Source organism: Pyxicephalus adspersus, chromosome 3 (assembly GCF_032062135.1).
Source record: "Pyxicephalus adspersus chromosome 3, UCB_Pads_2.0, whole genome shotgun sequence".
Taxonomy (NCBI): domain Eukaryota; kingdom Metazoa; phylum Chordata; class Amphibia; order Anura; family Pyxicephalidae; genus Pyxicephalus; species Pyxicephalus adspersus.
Genome location: NC_092860.1, coordinates 42,278,054 through 42,303,863, shown reverse-complemented (window position 1 = coordinate 42,303,863; position 25,810 = coordinate 42,278,054). Strand labels below are relative to the sequence as shown.

Genomic DNA, 25,810 nt, shown 5'->3' with positions numbered 1-25,810 from the left:
ACAAAGATACTTGAAGCTCTTATTTCAGAGCACAAGCCTGGATTGTGTGGAAGAGGTTGCTATCTGCTGTAGGTCAAATTACAGCAGCACATGAAGCCCCACCCCATGTCTCTTCAGCACAGTCCATTACATCTCAAAGCGGTTCTCTCTCCCTCTCTCTCTTTTCATGGTGCAGATTACTCTTGCATTCAAAGCACTTCATAGAAAAGCAGAAAGAAAAGTTTTTTTTCCTCCTTCTCCCCTTCCCCCAAGCTTAGTCCTTTCATCTCAGCTAAAGGAGGCACTGCTGTGCTTGAATATGTGTAGCTCACGTTCCACAGATAGGAGACATGTCTACGTGCTCCTTGCTGTTAGATAGACTTTGTGCACCCCCTGGTGCTCTTGCGTTTTGTGTGGTAGAGATTGTCTTCTCTCGCTCTCCCTCTCCCTTCTGGTTGCTCATTATTCAGAAGGAGGCAGACACACACACACTGAGTGAGAGAGACGGATCTTTCAGGTCATCTGCAGCTGCAGAGCAGCAGCAGCCAGTGAAGGAGAGAGAGGAGAAATAAAAAGCAAGGAAGATGGCAATTCTCCATTGCTGAACCTGGCAGCATGAGAGTCAAGGAACAAGTTCAAGCTGAGAGCCACCATCTCTCCTCATAGATACAACGCCACATTCTGAAGGAGCAGGACAACAGAGGCTGGTGCAGCCACGTCCAGAGAGCTCTGTAAGTTCTTCCATTGAAGTCCTCTCCTTCTTTATTGCTATTGTTTCCTTGTTGATGAATAATGAGACTAGTAAGGCGGTGGGGTCTGCAGACTGGGCTTGGGAAACCTCTATGGTGTGCTGTCTAGAGAAGAAAGGTGGTGGTGGTGGTTAGGACAGGAGGAGGTGGAGAAGACCAGCAAATTAATGAATTCATTAATTGACCTCTTCTGCTTTACCCAAACAGCCCCATGTGGTAGTGGAGATTACATAAAATAAAGACCTTGATGATCATGGGGGAGGTAAAGACTCCTGAGGCTATGTTTGCATGTACTTCTGTGTCTGGAGTAAAACAGTGACAGACACAGAGGGGGGTAGGAAATAGGACTGAATGCTCGGTGGCTGCATGACCAAAGCAGTAGGGTGACCTCTTCCATTAGCTGCTTGCTTTGGATTTTCCACCACCCCCCTCCTCCTGCCTATTTAGAGGTCTTCTGGCACCCCCTCCTTCCTAAGCTTCAGTTGACATGGAAGGTTGATTCTGAGTTGGATTCTCTTGTCTAGGAGGGAGGGATTGGGGTTGTTGTGCTTCTGGAGGGTGAAGGAGAAGAAACCACTGCACAGTCATTAAATATTACATGGAAAGTCCTCATGTTACCTCTGCTACTTTTATTTCACTCATTGTATATCTATGTGATTAACCCCAGATGGAACCTAGATCACCTAAGAACCTGGAAGCCTTTGGTTCCTGTCCATGATTTTGTATCTCTGCCCTTGTCTGCTTTGGTTTCTGTCCAGACCTCAGTACAAAGCTTCTGCTCCACCATAGTCATTAGTAAGCTCCTCCTGGTTACCCTCCTTTTATTCATCGCTCTTTGCCTTTCAAAGCTCAACCTAACATTCTAGAACCATGGTGAAATCATTAAGTGGTATTTTTATGGACAAGAACCTTCAACACTTGGAGCTTCATTAGTGGTGTTATTTCCATGTGGTTGAAACAATCTGATGACATTTTGAGAGGAAGTGACTATGCAAGTTGCTGCAGAAAGCCATAATGTATGCCAGATAACTCATGTCATGCTGTAGCTCCACCAGAAGATGGAGAATAGAGGGCTTCAAAGCAGACAAAGCTGACATGGAGGTTTTCTTTCTGTATTAGCATGACTCTTGATCTCCTTGTTGGTTTTCCTTTTGGTAATCATGCTCTACAAGCTCAATCTTTCTTAATTATTACATTTTGGTGTTTAATAAAGTTTTTTTAGTTTACAAAACCTGGTTACGATTATTTATTTTTGAGCAGTGTTTTTAGTTGTTTTCATTTTTTTAAACCAATTTTTTTTTTTTTTTTAGGAACATTTTATTTTTTGTTCTGGAACGCATACTCAAATGTGATTTAGATACTACATTTAGAACCAAACTGTGCAGGTATCTTACAAGAACATGGTCTCCAAGTTATAGCCTCAGACACGACCCCCCATGACTATTCTTAAGAAAGTGAAATTATTCCATTGCATGCTATATTCATAACTAAAATATTCAAGTTTTCTAAAGGTAATACAAATAATTCTACACCTGTTTCATAGTTTGGTAAATTAAAAAAAAACCATACTACATTTGTGATTAACGTTTCTACAAGACCCAGGGAGCCCAAAACCTATAGAGGAAGTAACCAGGTTGACTCCAGAATTATAACTGAAGACAATGTACCTACAACAGTGTTGATTTGTAATTTAAAGCCAACTGAAAGTCGATACTTGATGGTTGGTGTAGCAGGTTGAATTACAATGATCTTTGTATATACTTTTGTGGAGATGCCTCTCCACCATGATTTCTATGTATGTCCATCTACTTCAATGATTATCTCATGAGTGATCCTAATCCCGCAGTTAATTGTTTTTTTACATTGATTACAATATGGTAGATGACAGCTCTAAAAGGTCCAAGAAGAAAACTTTGGTGTTGAGGTAATACCAAAAGAATTTCCCAATAGACAAAACAAATCATTTGTAGGATGCAGACTATGAGTAGCAACCTACAACTAGATTTCAGTTTTGGGAAAACTTGGCCTTCAGCCTCTTAACCTGTTTTTCAACAGGGTTTCGTAGAACCCTAGGGTTCCTCCAGTGGTTTCTTAAGCAATAAACAGTTTGGGACTCTCAGGTCAATTTAACCATTGATCTTTTTGGCTGTCTGTAGGAGTTCAGGTAAATATATAGGAGAAGTCTCTTCAAGTCTGCGTAGATTTATCTAACGTCCTAATTCTTGTATCGTCATTTTACATCCTCTGTGTTGAGAGGGATGGTCTTTAATTTTTTATCTTAGTATAGAGTTTCTGCATGTCTCAAAAAAAAAAAAAAGAACCAGATGAGATAATATTGACTTAACATTATTAATCAACAACTATTTTACTGTCCAAAGATGGTGGCTATATGGATTTCTAGTTCCAGGTATACCTGTTAGACCAGTGTTTCTCGACCTTTTTAACAATGGGGAGCCCTTCGAAACAACTTTAAGGTCTACCCCTACTTTAATTACTATAGCCACAGCTCACAGTGCATTAGTGTGGTGATCATTAGGAAGAATGCTTCTTTGCTGGCCTTTTGGATAGCCAAAAAATTAATTGGTGTCATTTAAACTGACTTGAGAGGCACAAATTGCTCACTGCTCAAGGAACCCCTAGTAACCTCTGGAGGAACTCCAGCCGTGAAACACTGTGTTAGACCAAATTCTGGATTCTTTCTATGTCAGAAACTCATGAGGAACTGCACCTGACTATGTTTGGCTCTAAAATGCCCTAAGAAATGGCTTCATGGCTTTAAAGACTGGGTGGGTGGACCTACTCATTTGCTTTCTTGTTATTGTGGTTGAATGAAATGCACCATATTGCAGGCTGGCACAAAGTAGCATGTTGCAGATAGTTCAATATATGAATATGCAAAAGAGATCACACCCAATACATATACATTGCGTAATAGATACTGGATATTGTGAGAAAATGAAAACGACATCATTCTATTTTTTCAATTGTATCCTAAATTGATAAGGATCGATCTAAAACAATTGTATCTTTGTGCAGCTGAAATTTAGATGTTCTAGTTTTGAACTATGTGTTTGTTCATTACCTCATCTCACTTTCATAAGAAACCCATGTACTAAGTATGTGGAATGCTACAATAGGCTACAGGATTCATGTATGGCTAAAATAATACCTACAATTCTTAAGATGTTTTGTAGATCCAAGAAGCATTAAACATATCATGTAAATCAGTACTTGCTTCCATTGGTTATTTTGTGCATGTTCCTTTGTATTTACACAAATGTGATGGAAGTTTTTGTGGCATCAGAATTCATTCTTATTTTGTTGTATACTCTTGAATTTGTAGTAAATGTCCAGAACTATTATTCCACCACAGTGGTCTTGAGAACAAAAATCTTTTAAATAAGATCACATAAACCTGTACCTTGTGTAAAGATCTTGTTCACGGATTGGGCTGGGATATGACATGAACACTGGTTCCCTCCAACTTTCCTCTCGTTCCTTGACCAAACTTGCTTCATTGAATCTTTAGGTCTAACAATGCATGATTTTCCGTGAAACGAAAAAAGGTTTAAAAGAAAACACATTTGAGTAAACTGAAGAAAGATTCATAAAGAACAGTCTTGAATAATGATAATTTCCTCTGCTTGAGTCATAAGTTTTAGTAAGTTGAGTGTTGGTATCGAAGGCAGCTACATAGCAAACTCTGTTGTGTTGGCAGTGTTTTCTTCCATGTTTTCAAAGGTCTTTAAAATGCCTACATTCTAGAACAAGTGGTCACTATGTCTATTAACATGATAAATAATAGTATGTTTATATTATATAAACTAATATGTAACATTAGGTAATGCTGGTAAAACAAGGCAATGAAGTAAAGAGTGGAGAAAATATGTATACCAATGCAGCACAGGTTATGGAGCATTCTCCAGGTTACTGATTACCTAGTCTATGATTAGAAACCCTGCAACCCTGTCTACTTAGAAAACTGCTTAAGGTAAAATGCTTTGTTGAATATTCTTTATCATCAGTTTTGCTTTATGAACTGAGCTTTGAGAGTTTTGGAAACCAAGCTAATAAATATGGTTTGAAGATGTATTTTATTGTTACTCAGTCTGAATGATTTCTTACTCGGAATCTGCATTCCTCTAAAATATGTGCATTACTACTAAGGCAATTTTGTAAGTTCTGATCCAGCACCTTTTGTGTCAGATAACTCTAGTCCTAATTAGTTCTGTCACTCTCTGGAGATGCTTTAGGAATAAAGATTAATATTCCATATACCTACAAACATTTTTGCTTAGTATTGTTTTATTACTTCTTACTTTTGCTGAAGTTGATCTGATGCCATTAAAAGATGCATGATTAAACTTAAAATACCTTCACAAAGTGATAGTCAAAGTGAGGTCAAGCAGTAGTTATTTCATTGAAGTTGCACAAGAGTAAGATTATGTTCATTCCAAATGGAAAAGAAATCCCACATGAGAAGGTTTTGACCTATATATTTCTTTTAATTTTAGGTCAGCCTATATTTTTATTCACAATGTTAACATTTGTTAGTATTGTGTCCGGTAGTAAGCAGAAAGTCTAGAGGCTCACATACTTAGGTTTACTAAATTAGACTCAAGCAAGCACTGGTTAGTTTAATTTGTTTTGTGTCATTATTGTGCAGCACACAATCTCAATGAATTTTGCAACACCTAGTCTTGTACACTTCTGTTTTAGTGGTTTTCTGTTTTCAGATGACACTGGGATAAGAAACCATGTTGTGCTGAAGCTTCAGGCTTCCAGTGCTTTAAAATGGCTTCTTATAAGGAGTTGTTTCTCCTGTCTCAGGAACATGAGCTAGAAATATTCAGCTGAACTGTGCCTGCTCAGAGAAGAAAGGACTCAGCCTGGGGGATGGTTATTAGAGAAGAAAACTGGATGATCTGCTTTTCTGCCAAGTGTTCAGAATGCAGAAGTCATCTGCACCTTGGAAAAAACATGCTGTGCTGAAGAGACATTGGGTGGGGCCTCATGCTGCTGTAGTTTGATCCACAGCAGATAGAAATCTCTTCTACATGGCCTGGTGTTTAACCAAGTTCTAAAAGTATCTTGATTATTGTAGCCTGGTTTTAAAACAACAGCTTCCTCTTACCTTTCATATGTAATGTTTCTCCATCTCATAGACTGAAAACTTGTTCAGCAGGCAAGTCACTCTCCTGTGTCATATTTTTGTATGTGCTTTTTTTACGAGATTTTCACCCCAAGATTATTTGTTGTACAGTATGTAATATATTGCTGATTTATCATGATAACCCTAAAAGCCAACTTGTAACTAGAAAAGCAAGCTACTGATTAGAAAATGGGTAGATATTTCAGTATAAAAATAGTTAAGTTTTAAATACTCTTGGCTTACAACTTTGAACTGGGTATCAGACAATTAGGTTTATCAAGGAGGTTCTTGTTCTCTTTCCAAATTTAACACAGACACAAAACATATATGGTATTATTACACAGTATTTATATAGCGCCATCATATTACGCAGCGCTGTACAAAGTCCATAGTCGTGTCACTATCTGTCCCTCAAAGGAGCTCACAATCTAATGTTCCTACCATAGTCATATGTCATTACTATAGTCTAAGGTCAATCTTTAGGGAGAAGCCAATTAACCTCACTGCATGTTGCATGTGGGAGGAAACTGGAGTACCCAGAGGAAACCCATGCAGACACGGGGAGAACCTGCAAACTCCATGCCGATAATGTCCTGGCTGGGAATCGAACCTGGGACCTAGGGCTGGTAAAGCCGGAGTGCCAACCCCTGAGCCACCGTGCTGCCCTATATGTTACTTGGCCTCTCACCAGATAGGTCCTATAACTAGGAATGTTAGACTGTAAGCCTTTTCAATAGCTGGGACACACAGAGCGTGCTACAGGATATAGTTCTCTATATTTGTCTGGCGCAATATAGAAAATACATAAAATATTTAATCTAAGAAAGAACCCAAAGGTAAAAGAAAACTGGGATTTCGGGGCCATTATTATTTTTGATCAATAATTATTAAATAAAATATCTCTATCCTCTTGCTCCAAAGTAGCAGATACACCTCCATGAAACGCATAGGTTCTGCTTGGGGTTTTAATTGGGTTAGTAGTTAGGGACATTAAATGGAAATTCAGAGGAAGGATACACAAAATATTTTATTACAAGATATGTATTATAGCCTGCTGAAAGGCAGTGGAGAAACTCCCCCCAGTGGAGAAACTTTATCTGCATTTTGGATGAACTGGCAGTAACTACTCCAACGTGATTTCTGTTTTTACCTCTCAAGGTCATGCATGGAAGTTATGTTAATTGTTAATAAAGTTTCTTATTTGGGATGGTTAGACTTGGATGATAGGTTGTGAAGCTTAGTTATCTTGTATAGCTTTAAAAAAAAGCCTCTTTTTGTTCAGATTACCGTTCAGGTTATTTTAGGAGTAACTATACCTATGTCTGCATGGGCAACTCCTAAATTACCTTCAGTGAGTGCATCATAGAAAAAAGCATAATCCAAAGACCCTACTAGAAAAGTAGTCTGCTTCTAAACTTGTGAGAAAGATGGCCCCTGTTTAGGGGTTAGGGAGAATTGTCTGTAATTAAAAAGGTTGCCATTAGCCTGCTGGCTTAGTGGAAAATGTCAAAAAGCCTTCAACCCAGCCCAAAATTTTGAAAAGTTGAAAAGCTCACTGGGTGTTTTGAAATTAGTCATTCCATTCTCATGAATAACCGTATATTTATGCTTTAGCATCTTACACAGTTTCCTTCTGAATGACTCCTTTAAAAGCTATTTCCAACTGGCAGAAAATTTTTGGAATAGCTTAGGAAAACCTAGGAAAAAGGAAGTCAAGATCAGTCTGCTTATTCCTCAGTAACCTTTTCTGATTTAAACAGCTGGAAAATATATTAGTTTATGGGATCTATTAAATAAAAAATGCAACCAGGAACAAATAGGCAGGTATAAGGATTTGGCATGGAGCCAATGTAAAACGTCACTTTTTTGTTTAAATACAGTAGGGTCAAGATATTCTTCAGAGGGCCAATTCGTAACCTCCTTGGTGATCAAAGACCAATAAAACGACTACAACTTGTAATTTTATCCCAGAAAAGGACTATTGCATAAATAGAACATTTTGAGGACTTTCAAGTACTGTTCCCCACATCATGTGAGTTTTATGTTTCATGTAACAGAAAAGCTGCCATTTCTCTTCTAAAAGTCGTGGTGGTGGTTTTAAATAACATTTTTAGATGCCCCAGGCACTGTTCCTCGGAAAGATCACAGCAATTGTTTTATGCTATCTACTCATGTACTGGTACATGAATAGTTGAAATCCTTGTAATTGGGCTTTTTGTAGGTTGATGTACCGAGGTGAGATTCTACCATTAGATGTTACCTATTCTATTGTGTTCATAAGCTAGCCAGTACTACTATGAGGAACAATTTTTTTAAACTAAGTTTAAAGTCAGAATTTTTCCCAGCAAAAAAGTCAAGTTGAATGGTCATGGAACCAGAATACGAAGTTGCCAGGTTTTGGAAGTACAGGATCTTTATTATAAAAGCACTTTTACAACATGTTGAAAAGTCAACTGTTTGAAGGCAACATAGTGACCAATCATTCTAAGATTGACACTATTTTGCCTTGAGGAAGGGACCCTGTGTGGCCTACAAAACGTTGACTTATCAACATGGTGTGACAGTGCTTTTATAATAAAGCAGGAATCCTGTACTTTGGAGACCCAGTGGCTTTGTCTTCTTTCTTGAGTTTTTTCTTGAGTTCTACATCAAGCCATCTATGGTTGTCTTTCCAAGCACCCTTCCTCTATAACAAGGTCTGTTTGCTGAAGAACTGTGTTCACATCATGGACATGGCATATAACAAATGGTCAAGTGTATTTGAACGTGCCAAAGGTGTTCTAAAACTGCACAGAACAGACCATGTACACGAATAAATTTACCAATTTATTAGGTCATTTTCTATGACCTATAGATAAGCATGAAATTATAGTTATGACATTTTGTAATGCTGTTTATTTTGGTTGGTAAATTCTTGTGCAAGTCAACATTGCTGTGCAACTAGGGTACTAACTCTTGAACACAATCCTAATTAGATAAGGTGGTAACCATGTAAACAATTACAATGCAGTTGTTTACCAACTTGGGGAATGTAGAGTCACCTTTCCATATACTGAGTAGCTTTTTAAATTATTTTGTGATGCATATTGGTGCTAATTGACTTAATGCAGAAGACATTTTGTTTCCTTTATGGTTGCACAATGAAACCTTCTAAGAAGCCTTTTTAAATGCTGGCTGTAGTCTTTGTGTTGAAGGGTGTGTCTGTTGGCAGGGTTTTCTGATGCAGACAGACTGGCTAGAGATTAACAAAGGTTATTTAGACTTTGGAATCCAGCAAACAGTCAGTCTGTGTCCTCTCTTTGCAGAGCAGAAGGACAACTCCTAAGAGAACAGATGGAATTTGGACATGACCTATTTTTTAGCTTCAGTTTAATTTATTTTTTTTCAAGCCCTGATGGCCATTTGTTGGGTTTCCTATAATGCACAATTTTAAAATATCCTCCTAGTTTTTCATTACTGCTTTTATGCTAGCTGAAAGCAAGTTCTGCAAATGGTTAAACATATTGTCCTAATCCAGAAAAATGGTGTAGTTTCTATCAGTAATTATGCAGAGTTTTATTAACCAGCATTAGATCTTTCTGCAAGAGCAATGTGTTTTGTTTAGATATGACTGGGATGGTCAGAAGCCATGTTGTGTTTAGGCTACAGGCTTCACTCTGCATTTACTGAGTTAAAATGGCTGCTTCTAAAGCTCTGAGGACTTAACATCACTGCAGCTTCTGTGAAGCTGTGTCTATAGTCTCTGTGCTGGAAAAAATTCAGCAGAGCAGCTCCTTCTTTATCTGAGAAGAAAGCTATACGCTTGGGGGATGGGTAGAGGAAAAACTGTGTGATCTGCTATTTCTGAGAAGTGCTTAGAATGCAGAAGTCCATCTACACCTTGGAAAATAAATGCTCTGAGTTATAATGGACTGAGTTGAAGAGGCATGGGGTGGAGGTTCATTTGCTAAGTAATTTGATCAACATCAGACAGAAAGATCTCATGCACAATCCAGTTTTATGCCGTGAAATAAGAGCCTGACATATCTTCATTTCTTCTTGTTAAAATTATCCTGGGCAAAGGCTGACATTGATGAGAAAGAAAAAGCAGTGGCTGAACTGAAAGTATACTGGAGAAATTCTTAAGTCTTTTTTTTCCCTTGAAAATGTGATTGAGTGTTGTCCAAGGACGTATAGTAAATAGTAGGGAATTTAGGGTGCAAACTTCATTACTGGAACACAAGCCTAAATCTTCTAAATAAAACCATTGGCTTTTTCTTTTCATATTCACACCATAGAGAAGGAAGCAAGTAAAGCTATCCACTGTCAGCTATCTACTCAATACATCACTATGATGTAGTTTTACCAGTGTTTTTTTTTTTTTCTTCCTCTCCAACTTAATTTTGAATGCGGAGTTAGGTTTGTAGCACTTAGTTCTTTAAAAGTACCCTTTAAGGACCGAAACGTGGGAGATTATGCTGTTGACTTTTTTTAACCTCATTCTTTCTCCTAATTGTAAGCCATCGCCTTGAAACATGCATGTCTATATCATATTGTTCGGACAATTAAGATTCTCATGCTTGCTCTGTGTTAGTTAACTCAACTAGCAGTTAAGAAAGAGTTACAAGACTCATTTTCAGAATCAAATATTACATGTATTTTAATGAGTGCCAAACCCGGACGAATATGGTCTAATAACTTACCTTTCACATGATTTCCTACATCCAGATAAGATTATGTTTGAATATTGGTGAAAGGATTTCCTAGCCTGCTGTGATATTTGTCAGATATAATCTTTAGTTGTACGTAAAGCCATTCTAGGTGCTCATTAGGTCTTATTTATCTTCTTGGTTGTAAAAGGTCAATGTATAAGAGATCATTTTCAAAATATATTTTTTTATCAGGATCGTCTCATTTCCAACCATGATATTGTCCTAATACTCACTGCTCAATTATTTAGTTGTGGTTGCATGAACATAATATGACTTTTATAGTCCTTACAGTGATCAGGTCTAAAATCTAGACCAGTGCCATGAGATAGGTTGGGTATACACAGTGAAGAGTGCTATGACAAACAGGTTGGTTTCAAAAAGCAAGCACTCTGAAAACACTTGAAGGAACTTACTTCAAATGTGTTTTGAATGGATGACATTTTTTATATGAACCTTAATAAAGCAGACAATGTCAAATCCTATGTTTGACTGACAAGGTATTTAAAGCTACCTGATGTACCTTCAATGACTTTTTAAAGCATTGGCTTTTCTATTCAGGTCTGAAACCTGAAGCAAAACTGCAAATACATTCCAATACCCTTTATCCTTCAAATACAGTTATTATTTGTTATTTTAATATTGATAATAAGGAATCCCCCCAAAAAAGAAAGATCTAGGCTAAGCTATTTTTAGGCTTCTTTTGGCCTGCTGTTAATTAAGTGCCTCATGTTACATACTTTGAGGAATGTCTGCTTTGGATTCATGTTCAAAATATGTATTCACAGAAGTATAGATTTATAGTGGCCATCCCCTTCATTTCCATGCATTCCTCATCATCTCTGCTATACCACAATCTTCCACAAATAGATAAACTATCAATTCTTAAAAATAATAGAGACTGGCAAAAGCAGATTTTTTCCTCGCAACAACAAGTGCTCTAAAATTTCATTCCGAGTACAAACCTTTATTTGGCCATGTTCAGATGAAAGCCTAAAAAGAAAGAAAAATTAACTTCCAAAAATGTATTTTTTTATGCTGTGGGATACTTTTTGTTTGCTTCTCACTTTTAATGATTTCAATTATGATGCTAGCCCCCACATATAAACTAAACAAACGGTGCAGTTAGACTCAGCACACCTGTCTGAACTTTATTTGCTTCTGTGCATAATTTGGAAGACAACTTCTACTTGAATGACCTTTATCCTTTGTCTGAAGAAAGTCCTAAAGAGGTGTGAAGTGTGGCACTTGTCCCACACTTTGAAAAACAAAAGAAATTAATTTACATTGGAATTTAATTTGTCATCGTAATTTACCAAATAACATAAAACTGTAGGCAAAGGCAAGCTAGCATTTTTACAAGTATACCAAAATCAAGATTTGTGTAACTCACTGGAAGCGTTTTGGTGTCGATTTAAAAAACTGGAAGAAAGAGGATTGTTTTTACCCATGGCAACCTGAATCCATGAATCCAAGTTCTAATGTAGCACGGCAAATTAATGCAAACCATGATCATTAAGGGCAACACACGCATTTTCATTATTCTAGTTTTTTACCAGTTCTTTTTTTTTTCTTTCAGCTTTGATTTACTAGTTCATTTAAATTGGCATCCAGCATTACACAGCTGAGCTTCCTTCAGCTTTAGCCTAGCAAATAACATCTTTAGGACTAAGCTGATTTAGACTGAGTTGGAGCATTGCTCATGTCATTCCACTGTCATCTTCTAATAATAACATTGAGTACTGAGCTCAGAAGACCAATGTACACCACAGAAGGTGATCAGTTGTGTGCTGTGGGCGAAGTCACACACATCGTTTTCTTTCTAATTGCTACATGCTTCCAAAAAAAAGATATAAAGATGTGCATATGTGCTAAATGCCGGCGTTTGTTGCAGTTTCTTCTTCTTCTCTAATCTCTCTTTGAATTGCTTTTTTCTTAACATTATGCCTAGAAATGAAAAGATATGCCATCTAGTGCCGACCTCATCCTAAATACCCTAAAGATCAGCGGTCGAGAAAATGTTGGTGGCCCTTGGGCTCTGGCACCCCCAAGCGGGGTCAGAAGAAAGACCCCATTGGGGGGCGCATTGGGCAGAGCCTCGGACCATGTCCCTCATATGGATCGCCGGCTCAGGGAAGTGGGCCGGTTGACAGCTCACACCTGTGATGGGAAAGTGGGAGGATTCTGGCATCATGACTTCACCATGGGGGAAGTTTTGCGCGGTCCGGAGCCAGTAAATTTGGTGACCACCGCTATAGATGAGATCATCTCTTATCTTGCTGACCTCTAAATGTGTATTCCACACTTTTGTAGCATTCCACGTTAATAGGTTTGGAATCTGTTCATCCTATCATTCACCTTTATCATAAATATTTTTCAAGGAAATTTTCCGTAGATGAATGGAAGACTTTTACAAATTGCCACCATTAGGAAATTCTTAGACTAAGGAAATTTTAGATAGTGTACAACTCCGATTCATTTGGTTGCCTGACTTAAAGAGGAACTAAACTGAAAAGTGCCTAAAACAAAAAAAATCCACTTACCTTCAATCCCACAGGGCAGTCTGATCCATCCGGAGGTGTCTTCCATTGGGTCCCATGTCATCCTGGTTTCTTCGCCTCTTCTTCCTGGTTCTTCTTCCTACGCCACCTGACCCAGGCGCAAGATTGGGTGATGTAGGTTGGAAAAAAAACTTGCCGATCTCACTGCGCATGTGTGAGATCTGCAGATTTTTCTCTGAAGGGTTGTCTACCCTTTTATGTAAAGTGAAATTTCTGAGTTTAGGTACGCTTTAAGCTGGGCATGTACAACCCAATGTTTTGTGTAGATAAGGTTTGATAAAAACATTGATTCTATTTGAAATCTGTTAAAAATTAGTTTGATCAATTTAATAACATTATATGTATCAAATGTTAATTGGGAATAATATAAACTACTGTAGTTGTGTCACTTTATTGGTATAGATTCAAGTGGGCCGGTCATATTACAACTTACAGTATGGTTACATAATACTTTTATAGACATTTGAATGGCATATTGTCCCCACTATGGGGGGGCATTAGAAAAAAAACATGGTTATATGTCAGTCATATGGAGTAGGAATTTAATGGAGACATAGCAGGTTGACTGATGAACAAAACCTACATAACTGCAGAAATCTTGCAGAAAATATGTAATAACTCTGAAGTCAAATTGAATAGTTCTTAGTAGGTAACCCCATGAAATAGATTGGTATCAGTTGAGAATTACAGTTGTAAAGGCTAATAGACTCTGACAGGCTAAAGTATATGCTCTGAACATCATTAGGAATTATCAGTGTTATAACACAGTAAATTAATTATTATAGTCTAGTTTATTTAAAGCAGAAAAGCTTCACAATATATGCATACTTCAAGATAGCCAGCAAATATTTTCACGTTAGAATTAGGTGTTGACATTGAACCAAGACAATAATGGATTGTAAGTAATTTCTCTTGAAGTGGAAAAGTCAGTAAGGTATTAAAACAATAACAAAAGATTTCCCGGTTTTAGGTATAGAGAAAAAAGTGGGGAATGTAAGCCATTACATTCTACAAAAAGTGACAGTGATTGAACATTCACATTAAATGAGAAGGTCACATGATGCCATACAGTATGATTTAGGAAAATGACTATAGCCTTGATGTTCCAGACAGATATTTGCTTCCTCCGTTGCACAATCAGTAGCAATGTGTATCATACTCTATTCAATACCATGGAGACTTACTTTACTGACAAAAAAGCTGTTTGCTGCCTTTGTAGGCAGAAAAATAATGATAAATAGAGATATTTCCATTAAACATAAGGTCTGGTACTATTCTTCACACTTGAAGGGTGGTGCCTGTCTTTGAAGTGCAGGAAGAGTTTTGAGATTGTAGGCTAAAGCCGCATACACACGTGCAATTCTTGTCGTTGGAAAGGATCTTTCACAATCCTTTCCAACGATAAGAACCGCAAGATGCATGAACGAGTGCTGTACATACAGCACCGTTCTGCTCTATGAGGAGAGCGACGGAGCGGCACCCTGCTGCGCGCTTTACCCCTTCCCTTGCATTAGGATCGCTCATTGTTCATCGTCCGTGGATCCACCAGGACAGATCCACGGACGATGAACGACCTGGGCTGTACACACGCCAGATTCTCGCCCGATATCTGGCCGATGCCGATTATCGGGCGAGAAAAATTTGACGTGTGTACGCAGCTTTAGACAGAGCTCTTAGGGGTGTTGTTCTGTTGGAATGAAGTTCACTTATGTAAGTTATCTATCCTTCCTAGAAACGTTTCCAACATTGTAACCTCAAAACCCTTGGAGAAGCCCAGCAATGGTATATTGCATGATACCATGTCTTTTATATCCCTGATTTAGTCTTTCTGGTTCTCCAGTTTATTCCTTTTATGAGTCTGTATTCAATTAATAAACACTGTCTTTTACGTGCCTTTTAGGTTGTTTTGACTCCCTAATGTGTTCTTGTACTTTCTGTCCATCTTCATACTTCTATCTAAAGTATGGTCAAAATACACCTTCTGTGGAGGCTGGCATTGCTGAATAGTAGATATGAACTGAGAGAAAGATGGCTCCCCTGGTGTGTCTCCTTTGTTGTGGATAGAGATGTATGTACAGAGGTGTCTCAAATATTGGTGTGATCTTTGTGACCTGCTGTTGGGTCTTATTGCGAAAAGCCCTGAGCCACCATTTGATATGTGTTGTAGTTTTTTCTCCTTCTTCCAAGAGGGAACTCCCTTTCACTGACTACTCCTAATGTTGTGATAATTTTTATCATCATTAGCATCTAGCTTTTCTAACGTCTTTTAAACAGAGAGAGTAACTTTTTGTTTCCTGGTATTATCCATAAGTGTTTAGGATTCTCTTAACAATCTGAATATATTGCAGTGCGTAATCTCTGACAATTGTACACTCTAATGGTAACTAGACTCTGCGAAGCATTAAAATACAATCTGACCAGTGCAAGTTGAATTTTTAGGGCTTACTAGGAGTTATGTACTTATGTTATTGTACTTCTAAAAGTGTGAGCAAAGGATATACAAGGTTGTCATTATGTTCTGACAAAGCTTCCGGAAGATACCAGTTTTGTAACGTTAGCCTACGCTTTAGCATTTAGGATGTTGTTACTTTCCTAAATTCTTGAGTTCTTTAATATGCAAAGCCAAAAAGGTAAAGGCCACCCACCCCTTTGAAAAAAAACAGTTGTGTGACAGAAGGTAACATATTATCCCTGAAACTTACGGCAAAACATATCCTTTGCATATTGAATTTTCAAGGAAATTAGTTGCTCATAAGCCTGCCAGGACAAATAAAAGCATGAGAGCAGTTCATTGCCAAGACCTTTGATGCAGATACTTCTTCTGGGTTGGTACTCTATCCTGGCAGAGAAGCAAGGATAAGCATGACAACCACGTCACCAACATTTGCAAAGACAAATAATCATTGGTAGTCCATATTTGTATTCATTTTGAGTATTTGAACCTTTTAAGGTTTAACCCTTGAGCTAAGAAAGTACCTGGATAAAACCTGGCTTGTGTGTAGCCTCCTAAAACTGGAGAATAACAGTCTTTCCCTGAGAATGCGTCTATGTGCACTTTTCTGTGTATGTGGAGCAAATAATTCTTGTCTCATTAGAAAATGAGTACGGCAAGTTGATAGGAGGCAACAGCTGCATTGTCTGTGACCTTTAATGAAATGTTGATGTCCACCTGCTTTTAGCCAGTTCTTTGACCATAGATTTCTTACAGATGCATGATTTTCCCATGAAAATATGAGGTTGATACCTTAGGAGTTATTGGAAGGTGTAGACACTTGCAACTTAACTGTTGAAATTAAAAATAAAACATTAAATAAAGATTAATAAATTAAACATTTAATAAGTAAACATACTATCTGAATGTATTGAACATCTGCTAGTTGGTGTTAGGACAATGCATCCTCCTTTGGTAGAACATTTATGGCTTTGAAGGCTGTTTTAGTACTAAATCTGTCAGCCTGCTGTGGTTAATACAGAAACTAAGATGTCTTTCTGCAGCAGTTGGAAACACAGAGTCTCTCTGTACTGGATTTGAGAAGATCCTCATTGTCTTTCAGATCATGCTCTCATGCTTCAGGTTTTCTGTAGCACATGTCCTCTCCCATCTTCAGTTTCTGGCTTCTTTCTTCCTGACCTGGGTTATTATCATTGAGTAGTGGGTGGGCACTTGGACAGTGAGTCACTCTATATCACTTCCTGCCTGGCTCATGAAAAGAAATGTGAGTCAGTTGAAATGTGGACACAATGGAGAGAAGATAAAGGAGAAAAAAATATTCAGCTGTGCAATGTGAAGGTATTTTAGCAGTGTTTGCTTACATTGTTCAATGGCTCTATCTGTTTTCTGGTGCTTATTTAATGTAGATGTGTTTTTTATTGTGTATCACTGACTGCCTGAAGCATACAAGAGTGTTTGTATCTGCAGATGGGGTTGCTTTGAGATGATAGGAGAGGGGGTGGGAAGCTTCTCTGGTGTGTTTGGGGAAGTCAGAGCATGGTGGTGGGAACAGCAGAAGCATAGAAAATGATTCTACTGCTTCTTCCTAGATGCAATCAACCAAAGTTAGTGATGCCAGATTTCATGAAGGAAAATATGTGAAACAGAGGTTTTAAAACTGGTGTGTTTAGAATAAAACTACCAAAGAAAAAAGTATTAAACATTGCAGGATAACAGAATGACTTTGTCTCCATCAGCTTCATTTTAACAATCATTGGTGCATCATTTTTACATTCTGTAGTTGTAAAGCTTTTTGAACTGACTTTTATGATTATGCATCTCATTGTAATCATTATGCTTTCTCATATTTTGCTCCTTTTTGTTTTAATATAATGCAGGTTCTGTTTATAACTTCATGAGTTCCTCTGTTAGATCATTCCAAAATATTCTAACATGCATTTTAATTTTTTGTACACTGCTCACTGTTGTTTTAATAAGTAAGATCTGAGTTGATTAAAATTTACTAAAGAAGTAATGTAAAAAGAAGGAATTTTTGTTTTACTCACATTTTTATATAAATGGTTATCAGAGTTTTGTGAAGCATATAATGTAGATTGTTATTGTACCTTTACAAAATGCCAGTTGTACGTTTGTGTCAGACCTCAAATCCTACCTATAAGTCTTTGACCTAGAACAAGTGCTCAGCAAATGAAGTCAGAATTCTTGACTTGCATACTTCCTTCTGGACAAAGACTTGGTCTTTTCAAACCAGCCATGACATTTTAGGAATTGGCAATGTGCATATTTTTCTCAAAATAAGTTTTTACCGTGGAGGAGTTTGTAACTGTGGGATCCTTGTTCAAATTCCATTTGCATTTTTTGTGGATTGAAGCTTTCTGTAGGCATCAGATGACAGCTGGATGTGCAAGCATGATCCAAGTATCTCAAAATCTTTTGGCTCCACTGTAATGCTAAAAAGGAATGTTTTGGGTCAAATCTGTGTTTCTGTTTAGCCATTGTAACAAGAAAAAAGAGGAGTGCTGTAGGTTTCTCAGGGAAGGGGGAATACTAACTTTTTTGCCTCCTTTTTCAAGTAGAATCATACAGGATGGTCAGAGACTGCTGTATTGGGCATGTGAAAGCAGGTGTATTGTTCTGTGGTCCTCAGTGCCACTACCGGGTAGATGCACAGCTACAATACGCCCTAACTCCATGCTTTTTTATTTTCTACACAGGGTATAGATATTAAACCTCTGCCAGTTAAATATTTTTAGTTTGCTAAACTTCCTTTCACACCCTGGCACACAGAGTGTCACTGAGAGTATGTGAAGGGAGATGATCACAGTCTGGACACATAGAGCATTAAAAGCCTAACAGAAGTTCTAACCTTTTTCCACTGTACTTGGGGAAAAAAGGTTTTGTTCTTTATGTTGTTCTTTGTGTCCCCATTGGGGCAATGTTGTATAAATAATGTGAAGATGATGATGTTTTGGTAAACAGAAGATAGTTATTGTATTATGACACCAACTGTATTTATTCACTGTAGCACTCAGGCTTTTTTTTTCCCAGTGCCTACTATTTAAATGGAGCGTATCACAAATTGTTGAAACTGATACAGTTTGTAGGAAATTTCCCTCCCTTTCTGTACCACTGGCTAGGGCTGGCCAACAAGGTAACCTTAAATGGCCCTCCTTTGGCTGTCCATTGATCTGATGTGCAATCACTATGTTGGCTAAAGTACAATATTTTTTTTTTAGGTGAAGGCCCTGTACAAACATCAGATAGATGTCAGATTACAGTCACTAGAAACAATTTTTCATAAAAAAATTAGATGAATGAATAAGCACTGTACCCACAACTTCTTTTAGCTCTATGGAGAGGGGAAATGGGGTAACAAGTGAGTGGCACCTAATTGTTCCTGATCCAGTCATTTATCAGTCTGCCTTGGATTTTCAGGGGACCATCGAAGGAGATTTCAATCAAGACAAGCATGACTGTTGTAAACAACTAACATGTCTAACATGTGTACAGCTTATGTTCAGGCCAAACTTTTTTTTTTTTTATATTACATGATACTACTGTGTTTAGCTTTCTGATTAAAAAAAAGTTATCTTTTAAACAGCTGGGTTCATTCATTCAGTAGTTTTTTTTTCCTTGGGTCTTTGCTTTCGGTAGCTATGTGCAAGATTGGTTACCAGCTCCAATTGGTTATAAAAACTATGTAATTCCATTAGAAGTTGGAAAAAAAATACAGAGCTTCAAACCGCAAGCAAACACCTGCACAAGCATTTGCAAACACCTAGTGGCTACCACCTGTTGCCACTCCTAGGAGCGATAAATGTTGTGGTTATTAATTGCTAATCATAGTCTTGATAGAAAGCTATTCTTCGATTGAGAAAGACCTTGGCCTCTTGGTAAATTTACTTACGTTTTGTGTGGTGTAAAGAACTTGCTGTAAATTTTGAAAGGAAGTTGTTGCAGATGCTATCATTTCAAGCAAGCTATCCATTACATTCAGTGAATGACTTGAAGTGGAAAAAAGAATGCTTTGCAGAAGTTCCCATGAGACTTTAGAAAAGTGATACTATCTTGCCAGAAATAATTGATGCTCTTTTTTGGATCTGTGTATGGCTCAGAAAAGTACAGTGTATAAAACCTGATTAAAACGTGTCTTCTGCTTCTGCTGCTCAATTTGTCCAGTGCTAATGGAACCTAAGAGAAGGTTTGCCATAAGGTATCAGTGAGGGCTTCTGGTAATGCATTGTTTTTTTCTGCATATTGGCCTCTTGTCACCGTGTGTATGTTAATAAAGTCATACTTTTGTATCTCTGAATGGGCAAGATAAAAAAATACTTGTGGGATAATGTTCTGTGGAAAGTGTCATGTTTAGACATCTGGTAAATGTAATTCTAACTTTTGCTCATAGTCCTCTTTTTAATTTTAGACATGAGCAGGAAATAGGAAATGCTGATCTTCAGTGCTTACTAAATCGAAAAATCTGTAACACTCAAATGGAAATTCTAAAGTGGCTACAGGAAAATGTACAATAATTCATCAAGATTATGGGTTTAGTTAAAACACGTAAACATTTAATTGCATATGAATACCCCAAGTTGTGTCTTTTTTTTATTTAGTTTCTACTAGTTTGTTTTTCTGGTAAAGTGATAGAAACTGAAGAAATTGTGTATAGGTGCTAGTAAATAGACATGTGTGAACATTTTATCAAAACTACAATGAAAGATTTAACTTCTTGATCTTCGGTAAATGTTTATATGAAGGTTAGGAACTCTTATGATAATTTTTTTGGAAAATTAGTACCATCAGTGGGAAGACAGATGATCTATTTAGGCTGTGGGTGCCTACCTCCTTGGAATAATATTGATATCTCATAGCTACCACAAGTTCAACTCCCAGATCAAATGATCCTGTTCCTCTCCTTTAAAAAGCTTCCTATTATTGCAACGTCCTTCTATTCTGACAACACATATTTTCTAGCAAGAAAGAAGATCTATGATGATCTACTATTATTGCATGTTCTCTACACCTATGACCATTTTATAGATTATCTTAAATGTGTTAGGACCATGAACTTCTGATATTTTAATTTACCAGGAAAAGCCTTAACTCTGAAGTGTACCTTGTATTAGGAAAATACTTAGTCTTTTGTGATTTGTCATAGATTCTAAGGCCTTGTTCACATAGTGTTCAACTTCTATAAGAGTGGCTTGTACAGGAACATTTTTCAATCTTTTGGAAAGCTTGTAGACACAAATCTTATGTTAAGTTCTGATTGTGACTTTAAACAAGCTGTGTTCTGGCTATGACCTAACATTAGGTACAACTTAAAGGATTTAACAAAGCTTACTGAAATACAGACTGTAGCCTGTGTGAATAAGACCTTCTTTTCCCACAGCCATCAATTTCATTCAGATTTCAGAGTGGCTTTGAATTTAGTGGTTAAAAGTGACTCAAGTTTGTAGTTTTGATACATCAGACCTAATATGTATTGCTTGTTTTACATTGAGTTCACTTCATTTTTGTGGTTTACCTCTGGATGTTTACCTGTCCTCCAGCCATTAAATTTTTTTCTGAATTTTAAATTGCTCCAAAAGGATTGCCAGAAAAACTGAAAACATTTAAATTTTTATGGCTTCGTCTTTCAAATTAAGACACATGGTAAATGTATTTACAAAGCTAAAGGTGGCCATATACGAGATTTTAATAGAGTAGACATTACATTTGATTAAAACATTAAATCTAATCATAATATGTTAAAACATAGGACATTCTTGGTCAGTATTTGATATATTGATCAAGAATGCTTGATGTTTGACCAACCTGTTTTTTTTTCTAGTATGGAACACACCCCAACAACCACCAGCCAATGGAGCACTCCCCACCATTTACAACAACAATCTTGCTCTACCAGTTGGTGGAGTAAACATTGAAGAGTGCTAACAATATCTCACAATTATTAGGGATTTCTCTTGGTGTAATACTGGCTATGCCTCTTGATGGTTGTATGGGAGTAACCAAGTAAATGATCAATGTCAAGGAGAGATCATTTTCCAACAATGCTTGCACAACCATTGACTAGTGTATGGCCACCTATACAGATAACCAAGCATAGGAAGAAAAAAATATTTTATTTGGACCAATCTAAACATTTATGGCAAGTGATGCTTAAAAGAATGAACAGCCATGGGTGGAAAAGTTTGTCTTATCACAGATTAGCTCTGTATATGGAAATGTCAGCTAGGAGTGTCAAATTTTTCATTGAAATGGACATACTTGGCAAGATAGTCTTGGACCATGTCCTAATGTCTTGCTGTATAAAGCTGTCACTTGTGCCATTTCCTCATGTGTGTATTTGCATACAAGCCTCTGCAAGGCCTGAAATAATACACATAAAACTCCTATAAAATTGAGAACGTAAGACCTAAAACTGGGTGTTTTGGATTGTCAAGCCTAAATTTGCATATGTCTAGTCTATGCATATGTCTATCTATGTAGGTTGTCAAATCAGAGAAAAATCAGAGATCTATATATTAAAAGAACATCTCAAACCAGTAAGTTAAAACATGTACTAAATGAAGCAAGTTGTTTTTGTCTTTCCACATTACAAAATATTTTACATTATTGAGGATTCACACAGTGTTTCTATAAATTCTCTTTTGTGATGGGTTAACCAAGCCAGTAACATTGGTTGTGTAATCAAACCTTTCTTAATAGTAAAGGTCAAGTTGACATCATACTAAAATTTCAATACTGACTAACTGACTAAACGCTGGCATGCATGCACACAGGCTGCTTAATACATATATATATATATATATATATATATATATATATATATATATATATATATGGGACTCCGTGTGGCTCAGTCTGCTAGGATTGCTGAAATCTACTACCTCTAATATATTTATTACAAAAATGGCTGCAGAATTCTGGCAATTTTAGTAAAAACAATGCATATTTGGCATGAGGGTTATTTGATGTTTAAAGGTCTAGCCTTTCTAATCAAACCATGGATATCAAATGGGATTTCCTCATCACCTCTGTAAGACCAGCTCAGTCACTGATATTTAAGCACTGTGCAGCCAGCTCCCAGGGCAGATATGGTTTGGAGCAGCAGATCATATTCAAGAGTGGAAAATTCCACTGGCTTCTCTACAGCATTGGAAGGATTTTACACAATCTCACAAAAGAATAAGCTGTCTCTTGTAATCCATGTACAAATCGTTGTTGCCACCTGAATAGTGAAAGGATAATTAACTACCTTAAATACCTTTAGTATAGTTAATAACTACTCTGAATTGGTTTATATATTAGGAGCAGTGTTCCAGAGATTTACTCCTTCATGATTTGTCCTGGTGACCTTGATCACTGGGACAGAAAGTGGGGAATAATATAAAATGTCTAGTTGCCACCAGAACAAGAATAGTGGGCAAATTTCCATTTCAATCCATTTGAAAAGGTCCTGCTTATGTTACCCATATGTCTTTGTGACTCTCCATATCTCAAAGCTACATTCATCTGTTTATTCCTTTAAAGAAAACCAATCTTGAGAGAAATATAGAGGCCATCATTGCTGATCTCTCTCTTTGAAAAAGCTATTTGCTTGGTTTAATGATGTAAGCTTCCTCCTTAGTATTTTGAGACCATTACCTTGACCATTACCCTGGAGAAAGCAGATGACCTCTGGTTTTGATCTGACTTTATTGATCTGCATATTTATTTCAGTGACAGAAGATAACAGCCATGCAAAAACAATTTAAAAACAAGGATTGCTACAGCAGCCTTTTGCATTTCCCCATGACAGATTTACTTACAGATTAACCTAATTTAAAACTTTGAAACTTTTTCTTAAGACCTTGAACTTTTCTTTAATTGTATGCGACAGTAAAAACTGCACATGCTTTTGAATTTATTTTTTAAACCTGATCTAGAATCTAGAAGTCATAAAAGAACTCTTTCAGTGAAGTACCTAGGGGGAGTATAAAACCTTTTTACTTAACCTCCTCCCCTGCTTCCTCACCCTTACAAGTCAGCATATTCCTTTTCTTTAATGCTCTGGGATGTTGGAGGTCCTTCAACATCACCACTTATGATGCAGGGTTGCTGGTTCTCCATTGAAGGGGTTGTCACCAGAACCTGTGACCACAATATGAAGTGCTCTATAGAAAAGAATGGTGTTATAAAAAAAGCAGTGTCAGCCTACAATAGTGAAGGGTAAAGTAGGTAAAAAGCCTTTCTAGGGGTACCCTGGACCTAAACAAACACTAACTCTTTGCAGTCACAGAGGTAGCCCAACTGCAAAAATATATATTTTTTTTTTTCCTGGAGTAGGGCTGTAAGGTTGAGTTTTTTTGTGACTTTATACGTATTTACTTAATGTACACTGTATTGGTAAGGATAATTGCAAGAAGCTTCAAAAGCTCCAGTGTTTATTTAAAGAAATATCTTTGCATTTAGTAGATTTTTAGGAAATAAACGTTTTACTTCTTGCAGGAGTTGATAGATTTTGTATATGTTTTGTTTGATATTACTATATAATGTGATTTGTTTCGAAGACATCTTCAACTTGTGTGTGTATATATACATTATCATGCATGTGCCTGAAACATTCCTACTTCCTACAGAAGAGGGTTGCAAACTGTTCTAAAGGTCTATTTTAATGTGAATCCCAATGGTGTTAGTAACTACACCTTTTATCAATAGTCAGTAGGTATAACTACATTTTTATTATTAGCCAGTATTTATATTTTTCGCAAGCTTTAGCTTCAAAATACAGCTGCAGGTGTTGCTGTTTTAAGATGTTTTTGAAAAAATGTAATGAAGAATGGATAAGTAATATGTAAATTTTAAATCTTTTTACCAGTGTGTGCTGCATTGAAAGATAATATGTTTCCTTTTCTAGTTTTGGCCAGTAACATGAAACCAAACTTGTCTGCTTCTATAGGATCCATGCAACCATATCCCTATGCCTTGACTTGATGTTTGTTTCCATTTTCTGGATGGATTCTATAACAGTTTGTTGTTGCTGATGTTCCTATTTATTAAAGAACACACCCAACTGGCCTAATGTAAATTTGTTAGATTTGGAATTACAAGTTTGCTGGATTTGTAAGGCTTGGGATCTCATGGTTTCTTTTTATGTATACTGATTTGGCTGGATTGACTAAAACGCTGTGTGACAACTTGACCTTCAAGTGTTGCTTGAAGGACATTTTAAGGAGCCAGTTCAGTATACAAGCCTTTGGAGGAATTGTTCTGTGTAACAGCTTCCTGCTATTTGGGTAATGGTTGTGACCGTCTTTGTCATTTGCTTCCTGGAACAGAACTAGAAAAAAGCTGAATCTTTTCCACAGAAAATTTGTGAAGTGTTTATTTTGAATTGCTAATTAGAGAAGTTTTTTTTAGTACATTGTTTTATTCACCTTAAAGTATGATCTTATTTGTTTTATAGTTGTTTAAATGTTAAAGTTCTTATATTGATTTATTCTCTTACTTTAGTGTTGTGTATACTTTCTCTCATTGATAGCTATATATCAATAAAGCTTTAGAGTGAGCTTCAAAATGTTAGGAGTTGTCTTCTTGCTGTGAACTTGATACTTTCTTTATTCAACCTTCCTTGGGAAAAAAAAGGAAAACTTTAATATAATTGGTTGTCTTGAGTTTCTGTTCTTGTTTTTCCTGTTATCACTCTAACATGAGTGCATGCCCCCTCAGTACCCTAAAAAAGACCTTCCAAAACAGTTCTTCAGGTCTACTCTTACAGCATGATGATAATCAAAACCTTGACCAGCACTACAGAATCATTTCAGCCAGAGAAAACATTAGAAGTGGCCACAGCTGTCATAGTGAGGTAAGGAGGAACTAAGAGTTTCTAGGTTAGTTTAGCCTATTATGCTAAGAAGGATAGACATTTTCTACTACTATGTAGTTGTCATTTGGTCCAGTGGTCATTTTTTTTAGTATCTAGAGATTCACATATTTAAAATGTTGCCATGTTCTTTGAACATCCTAGATGGAAAAATACCAGTAATCCACCAGTCAGTGGAAAAAATATGTTGTTAGCCAGTGTTATACAAGGAAATGTTGTGTTACTGTAAATGTCTGTCTGTGTGCAATATATTTATACAGACACACGAGATGCTTTCCTGATTTTCCACATTTCTTGGACAACACATGTACCTTTGTACATATTTTCTAGCAGTCTTCCTTTCCATCTAGATTGTGGCGTT

General features: G+C 36.9%; 1 protein-coding gene across 4 annotated transcripts in view; it reads left to right on the top strand.

Annotated features, from left to right (window-relative positions):
* Nucleotides 1-257: 257 nt before the first annotated feature.
* The window catches only part of ZNF462 (zinc finger protein 462), a 57,353-nt gene continuing 31,800 nt past the window's right edge, over nt 258-25,810 (top strand). Inside the window, exon 1 of one of the 4 annotated variants that reach the window (XM_072404353.1) lies at nt 258-710. The gene's annotated coding sequence lies outside the window, so the exon portion shown is untranslated. Of the gene's footprint in view, nt 711-16,823; nt 16,920-25,810 lie in introns of those variants that run through there. The other 3 variants (XM_072404350.1, XM_072404354.1, XM_072404351.1) reach the window with 3 other exon arrangements.